At 35.8% G+C, this 5,905-nt stretch overlaps 1 non-coding gene across 1 annotated transcript; it reads left to right on the top strand.

Annotated features, from left to right (window-relative positions):
- Positions 1 to 384: 384 nt before the first annotated feature.
- On the top strand, positions 385 to 489 carry LOC124886780. The gene has a single exon (XR_007044190.1). It is a non-coding gene; the product is annotated as a small nucleolar RNA R71 (small nucleolar RNA).
- Positions 490 to 5,905: the final 5,416 nt, after the last annotated feature.

Genomic DNA, 5,905 nt, shown 5'->3' with positions numbered 1-5,905 from the left:
TGTAAGCATCAACTACATTCTCACTACTTCGGCAAACCTCACACCAAAAATTTGCCTGTTGAACTATATTCGATGTAGTTGATGGTTGAGTAACACCCAACTTTATGTTATTAAGCTGAGTAATTATATGATTTTGCACAGCCGTGATTTATGCCTGTAATGCTATGAATGGATCTACCTCGAATTCCCCTAGAACTTTCCTAGAAGTATTCTTTAAATCTACATGTCAGTCAGGATTTCCTTGTGAAATCTGATTTAGCAGCGTGTACAATTCTTCATACGTCTTCTCAAGAGCCTGCCCACCTACTGCTGAATCCAAGAGAATCTTTCTGTTTGACTCGGATCCCTCAATGAAAGTATGCACAAGAATATCATTTGACTGATGATTAAGTGAGGGCAATTTCTGAGCATACCCTTAAATCGCTCCCAAGCTTGGTAGAGATTCTCTCCTTTTTTCTATCTAAAACTCAAGATCTCGCCCCTTAAGATGGAAAGAATCGAATAAGAAATTTCTGATCTAGATCTTTCCATATAGTGATGGAGAGTGGTGGTTCAGCAGGTAGCCGCCTTTTTGCTTCCCCCATTAGAGAGAAGAAAAATAGTGTCAACCTGACATAATCAGAACTCACCCCTTCAGGAATGTAAGTATCGGTTATTTCCAAGAAGGTCTGTATATGCTGCTGTGGATCTTTGTGTGAAAGGCCATGAAATTGCCCCACTGAATTCAGCAATTGCACCATATTTTTCTTCAATTCAAATCGACCTCTTAGTTCGGGCTTGAGAATACTGCTAGTCACATGGTTCATGAGTGGGATTGCCACCTCACAAATAGATCTAGCATCTGGTTAAGCAAGAACAACTAGAATAACATAAATGAAATAAGGTAGAACATTCCCAGCATTTAGATCCACCGGTTCATTTCGTTCTTTAGCTATTCTTCATCTTTGTTGAAAGATTTGCTCTAGTTATACAAAAGACTCTACTAGTTCTTTATCTCTCGCTAGTCCTGGATTCAGCTAATCCTGCAAAAATTTAGTTGCTAAGATTAAGTCATTAACACTTAATTTAATATCAAAAACAAAAAAATTATCAATTTACTAATTATCTTAGTCAACGACGCTAAAAACTTAATTGTGACTCAGATTCACATGCTAGTGGACATGATCATTCAAGTAATATAGTGATTTAGACAATCATATATCATTTCCATGAGGACTAAGCAATTATAAATTTAATAAACTTTTAATTTTAGACAATGAATATTAAGTGTTGTAAAGTATCAAGATGATTTTGAACTTGAGAATAAAAATATAAAGTAATTAATTAGAAAATAGTTTAAGACTAAAGCAAAGCAAGCAACGGTTATAAACAATAATGATAAGAATTCCAGGGTTAAGGCTTCTTAAATAATTATACAAATCTCTATTCTTATAGTAATCTATTTGGTTATCAGGTTGTTAGTTCGCGAGGTTTAGGCAACGATCTTGATCTCCCAACCTAAAATCTTTTACCTATTGAATATTGTAGCTATAACTCCCACAGAGATACAAAAATTCTTCTAGATTCATTAGGTAATCTTCTTGCAATTGAACCAAACAAGGCTTCTAGGTATATCTCTATCCTAGATGCTAATTCAAACCCCTTATTTATAAAAGGATAAAAACCTTGCTCCTTAATTTCCTCTTTCTAATCTATAATTCTCCTCTCGGATTCACATAGAAATATAAATTTATTCTAATGGTGCCCAAGCATTAAAATAGTAAACTCAAAAAATTAAGAACAAAACAGGTGATAATCCAAAAAGAAACTACTATAGAGAATATTAAAGAGTAATCATCTTCTTGACCTCAACACCAGAACTAGGGCATTTAGCCACTCAAGTTTGAATTAAACATCAAAAATAAGTAATTAATCAGACCCAAAATTAGTCTTCAAGTAAAGAAGTTAACAAGAAATAATAAGAACCCTAAAAAGAAGAATTCAATGCTTTTCTGTCATTGTTATGCTTGCCTAAAGTCCTTGGAATTATGCTCACGTGTTCCTTTTATACTTGAAATAATTTCACCAGGTCTGAAGCCGTAACGCGATGCGTCACTAATTACGTTGATCGAACCAACGCGTCGCATCAACATCGCATTGCCACACTGAAATTCATCTTTAAAAATCAGACTAAGTCAAGTTCTTCACCTCATGATACGATGCGTTAACATCGTATTGTGTCACTGGAATTTGATCCTCAAAATTTAGCTAAGTGTCAAAAGTTTACGCATCGACGCAATGAGTTGACATCACATTGATGCACTGGAAGTTGCAGAAGAAGAATTTTCTAAGGTACAAAACTTATGCATCGACGTAATGCATTGACATTGCATCGATGCACTGGAAATTGTTCTTCAAATTTTAGCAAAGGCACATATATTTCCAATCAATGCGACGCATTGAGATAATGTCGTATCACTGGAAATTTTATCCAGTTCCTTTCTTTTATTTTGTCAATTCTCAGCTCTTTTCTTTTCTCCTTACTCTTGTGCATCTCCATATGTTTTTGACTTTGATCCACATGGTCTTTCACATCTTCATGATGTGTATCCAATTTTCTTTCAAATCTATGGAAAATTTACCCTGTATCTCTAATCACATCGGTTAGCCACAAAACATAATTTAACTCACAATTCAATATGATTAGCATAATTTTTATTCTCAAAACAAGTCCAAATATGGGTAAATAGTTATGTTTGGACATATAAATATGCCCAAGATCAGTTATCGGTCTTTCTCTATCTCTAAATTAATGTGATTCTATTTGGGTCATTGTTGATAGAATTACCAAGTTTGCTCACTTTTACTCATGAGGACTAATTACTTGGTGGATAATTATGCTAATTTATCTTGAGCAGAGATCGTGAAGTTGCACGGTGCTTTGGTTTTGATTATTTCAGATCGTGGTCCTCCATTGTTATCTCACTTTTGGAAGTCATTCCAAAAAGGTTTGGGTACTAGAGTGTGCCTTAGTACCACTTTCCATCTGCAAATTAATGGGCAAGCGGAGAAGACCATCTAGACATTAGAGGATATGTTGTGGGCTTGTGTGATTGATTATGGTGGTAATGGTTATGACTACTTTCCTTTGATTGAGTTTGCCTATAATAATAGTTACCACTCTAGCATTAGAATTTCCCCCTTTTGAGGCATTGTAGGCGATGATGATCTCCCATTGGGTGGTATAAAGTTAGCTAGGATGAGGTGCTTTGACCTGATTTAGTTTACCAAGTCTTAGAGAAGGTGAAGCTAAATCGTGATAGATTGAAAACTGCTCAAAGTCGCAAAAATCCCTATATGGATGTGAGGCGTAGGGACTTAGAGTTTAGTGTTGGCGATTGGGTATCCTTGAAAGTATCTCCCATGAAGAGAGTGATACATTTTGGTAAAAAGGGAAAGCTTAGTCCCCATTATATTGGTCCCTACTTGATTTTAAAGAGGGTTGCCAATGTTACCTATGAGTTGGAGTTTCCTTCATGCATCCCAATTTTCCAAGTCTCTATGTTGCGGAAATGTGTGGGTGATCCTTCGTTGGTTGTTCCCATGAGGGATGATGATATCTTTAACTCTTTATCCTATAAAGAGATCCCATTGAGGATCTTGGATCGGTAAGTTTGCCATTTGTGAATGAAAGAAGTGGCTTCGGTCAAGGTTATATGGAGGAACCAAAATTCCAAAGAAGCTACTTAGGAGGCAGAAGAGGACATAGAGTCCAAGTATCTGCATTTATTTCCTGTACTAGAAACTCATGATTAAGGTATGTGTTAATCTTTTATTTGAATTATGTTTGAGGTAGATAATGGGTTTGAGTCCCTAAACTTTAAAGGAGCCAAGTGGCTTTGGTAAATAATGGGTTTGAACCCCATGGTGAATAATATGAATGGTTGAGTAATAATGCTTGTGATGTGTTTTGTATTCTTTATGTGTGCTTTGTTCTAACTTGTTTAAAGATTGGTTTGTTGTGTGATAACATGTTACCTTGTGTTTATGCTTGCCTTACCCATCAGATGAATAATACAAGTGGAGGAGAATTGAAACACCTAGGCTTTGAGCAATAAGGAAAATTTCCTTATTTGATGTCTATTAGCTAGGTACGACTAGGGGCATGAGTCATACCCCTTGGATACAAGTCATATCCTCTTTTATCCCCCCCCCCCCCTTATACCCTAGGAAGTCTGGTAAGGGTCACTCACTATCATAGGTATTAGTGAGCCTCCAACTAATTATACCTTAAGGTATAAGTCGTACCAAGACCAATTATACAAAGTGAAGTCTTAGCTTAGAGTGGACTATTTTTGATACGGCTGATGGATACAGTTTAGGGCATGAGTCTTACCCTTTGGATATGACTCAATGGTGGTTAGTCATACCCTAATAAGTATGTATGACCTAGGAGAAGCCTAGGGTATGAGTTAGGGTACCACTCTTACCCTATGGTACGGTTCCCTTATGAGTCATACCCACGAATGGACTCATTTTCTAGATTTTTGTTGAGGAACTTATGATCATTTTCCATACCCAAAACCCTAAGTCCCCTCACTATGTAAGTGTTTGTAGCCTCCTAAACATCCATATTAATGGATCAAACATCCAAAATACTCTCTCTAACTTATTTTTGAAGAATTGGAGGCTAAGGTTCAAGGGTGTTCATCTAGTGGCAAGAAGGAGACAAGTATCTTGGTGGATAATATTTTGTAAGGCATGTAACTCTCTCCCTTGTTAAATAACTCAAAAACCATGTATTTTACACTTGGGTTAGTAAGTGTACATGGTGATTTCAAAATTAAATGAAAAGGGTTTTTAGTTGTCAATGATGAATAATGTTTGTTCTTGCTTAAACTTGTGATTATACATGTTATTGGTAATGGTTTGTATGTTTGGTTAATTGTTGTATGTGTTTTAATACATAGTTCTTGAATATCCCAAATGGTGATGAATTCCAACATAAATTTGGTCTTGATAAATGTATCCACATAAAATATTTGTGAAAATATCTAAATGAAATGTCTAGTTACATGTTGATGATGTTGTGAACTAGGGAAATGTCCCAATAAGTATGAATGGTTGATATATGCTATGTTAAAGATATATTTAGCCATGTAAGGTGTTAAATAATAACCATGCTAGTTTGATAGCTAAGAAAGGGGTCCAAGTCCCTAAGCATGAACATGAATTATGTGTGGAACTAAAGTGTGGTATAGAAAGGCTAATGAAACTTGAATGGATTTTAAGGGTCTTGATGACTATAATTTTAATTGAATGATGATTTAAATGAAGGAATTGGTATAATAAAGTGGTTAATTGATGAATACTTTATTGAAGACCTTGTGGTCCCGTATGGTCGTGATATGGGTAAATGGTTCAAGTCCATAAATATGAAATGGATTGAATAGATGTTAATGCATGAACTAAAAGGATTAAGAGTTTAAATGTCATCTAACTATGGCAATGAATTGACTAGCGGTTTGAGTCCCTAATCCAATGAATAACTTGTGGTTCGAGTCCATCGCCCAAGAAAATGACTAGTGGTTTGAGTCCTTAGTCCAATGAATGACTTGTGGTTCGAGTTCCTTGCCCAATGATATGTCTTGTGGTTCAAGTACTTTGCCCAATGAAATGACTTGTGGTTCGAGTTCCTTGCCCAATGATATGTCTTGTGGTTCAAGTACTTTGCCCAATGAAATGACTAGTGGTTTGAGTCCCTAGTCCAATGAAGGACATGTGATTTGAGTTCCTTGCCTAATGAATTTATGTGGGGTTTGAGTCCCTTGCCTAATGAATTAGCTTGTGGTTCGAGTCCTTTGCTTAATGATAAATATTTAATTGATAAGTGTGGAAGGTCAGTGTCATTCACCTTATGACATGG

This window comes from Capsicum annuum, chromosome 8 (genome assembly GCF_002878395.1).
Source record: "Capsicum annuum cultivar UCD-10X-F1 chromosome 8, UCD10Xv1.1, whole genome shotgun sequence".
Classification (NCBI taxonomy): domain Eukaryota; kingdom Viridiplantae; phylum Streptophyta; class Magnoliopsida; order Solanales; family Solanaceae; genus Capsicum; species Capsicum annuum.
The sequence above is the reverse complement of the archived record's forward strand: the minus strand, read 5'-3'. Positions and strand labels throughout refer to the sequence as shown.